Source organism: Penaeus monodon, chromosome 29 (assembly GCF_015228065.2).
Source record: "Penaeus monodon isolate SGIC_2016 chromosome 29, NSTDA_Pmon_1, whole genome shotgun sequence".
Taxonomy (NCBI): Eukaryota; Metazoa; Arthropoda; class Malacostraca; order Decapoda; family Penaeidae; genus Penaeus; species Penaeus monodon.
In genome coordinates, this window is record NC_051414.1 from 22,958,157 (window position 1) to 22,960,010 (window position 1,854).

General features: G+C 33.0%; 1 protein-coding gene across 1 annotated transcript in view; it reads left to right on the top strand.

The window, feature by feature from the left end:
- LOC119592030 (coronin-6-like) overlaps positions 1-1,410 on the top strand; it is a gene marked incomplete in the record, with an annotated part of 41,928 nt that extends 40,518 nt beyond the window's left edge. The window contains 1 exon segment of the mRNA XM_037940824.1: positions 1-1,410.
- Between the last annotated feature and the right edge of the window lie 444 nt (positions 1,411-1,854).

A 1,854-nucleotide genomic window follows, 5' to 3' on the forward strand; every position in this document is an offset into this window, starting at 1 on the left:
TGGCTCAGAGTAGTTCCTATGCAGTGTCCGCTTATTAACACCCACTAGTGAGGTTGAGTGTAGCTTTATCTTCTATAATCAATAGGTTGAACATGTCCATCAGGTTATTGTTGCAGTGAATTACAACTGCAGCTTCTTTCAGCCCAAATTTTGAAGCTTAAAGTTTCTGTATGAAGACCTCCAAAAAGAGAGACAGGGAGGTCTGCAGTAAGCCATATTGTCAGTGTTGGTCAGGCTAGCTTGCTCCATTACCATGATTTGACCTGACTCAAGTGTTTCAGGATTTGGGCTCAACTCTTCACTTCCTTCCATTATTCCTTGGTATGAATTTTATACCCAGGATTATTTGGTGATTTAAACTACTATTTATTAATTCTGTATTTGTGTTAGACTAATGCTTCTCAACTTTGATGAGAAGAACTTGGAGCAGAGGCACACACCTGGTTTCTTCTGAGTTAACAGAGCCAAATGTTGAATGAAGGGTATTTTATGCTATTACTATTTTCAGATATTTTTAGAAGAAAATTGTATATTCGATGTTTTTGATTTATTACTATGTTTAATTTATTTCTTTGTTCCTGTAACCCTGATCATGCACCTTCATTGCTTTCAAAAACCCTTACATTTTTCCTTTGTCTTTGGCCAAGTGTCTTGTCTTGTAATTGTTCCAGTAGAGGTGCTCAAAATTAGCACATATTGTGTTTCTACAGCTTATAATGTCTCGCAGGTGGTAAAGTTTAATTGTTGGGTTCCTAGAGTCACTTGTTGCTTATGCCTCATGAACAGGGATATTGTTAGTCATTTTGTCCTCTGTAAATTCCTCTTCTCATTCGTAAATGAAATTGTAATGATGGAGCCATAAAATATGTGCAATTGTGTAAGACAAATTAAAAAGTCAGTGTTTTCTACCTACTTAAGAGGAAATGTCCTTTATCCCTTTTTTTTTTTTTACTTATTACTTTAAAATTATTCATTTTGTCATGCAAACTTAGGTAAGCTGTAGATAAGAGAATCCCTTGTTTTGTTGAAACCAAAGCCTTTGTTAAATAGCTGTTGGGATAATATACCAGAGCTATATATTTGATTTCTTTGAAAGTTTTCCTTGTTATCATACAAAGAGGAATATGCAATCTTTTGTGTTTTATGGTTTCCCCACTATAATTGAATTTGAAGTAGAAATTTTTGAAAATTGAAAGAGTGCATTTTTTCTGAGGTGATAACATGCTTTGCAACAGTAATTCTCTATTGTTGTGTTCAGGAGTAAGGAGTGGGGTTGTGAATCATTCAACTGAACTCAAAACTTCATTTTTCAGTTTATTATTATTTTTTTTTATTGGTTACTTAATATGTCTTGTGGTTTTAGCAACAATATGCAAATCTTATTATGAATTTGTAAATTTTAATTTGACACATCCATCTCAGTGCTTTTCAAGTTCAATTAAAATTCAAATATTACAGTATATCAAAGAAAACTATAATTTTGATTATGCCAATTATTAAGTGTTGTTCAGCATTTAAAGAAAATGGTGCTAAGCTGTAATTGTTTTAAATGTAAGCCATAGTAGTATTCCTAAGAATCTTAATTGATATAAAAATCCACAGGGCTTTGTCTCTGTGCCTTAATACAGGGCATGTTTTAGTGCTCTGCAGTTTTCATACCCCACCCCTTACTATTTGCTGCATAACTGATTAAGGACTTATATGTGCCATTTTGATAACTGAAGCTCGAAATATGTAAGGTTTATTCAGCACAAGCCGGGTTAATATGGAATATTCAAGGAACCCTATATAACTGACCCATATTTTTTTTTTTGAATGCTTAAATTTTATACCAATGTTGATTGGATAATTTGA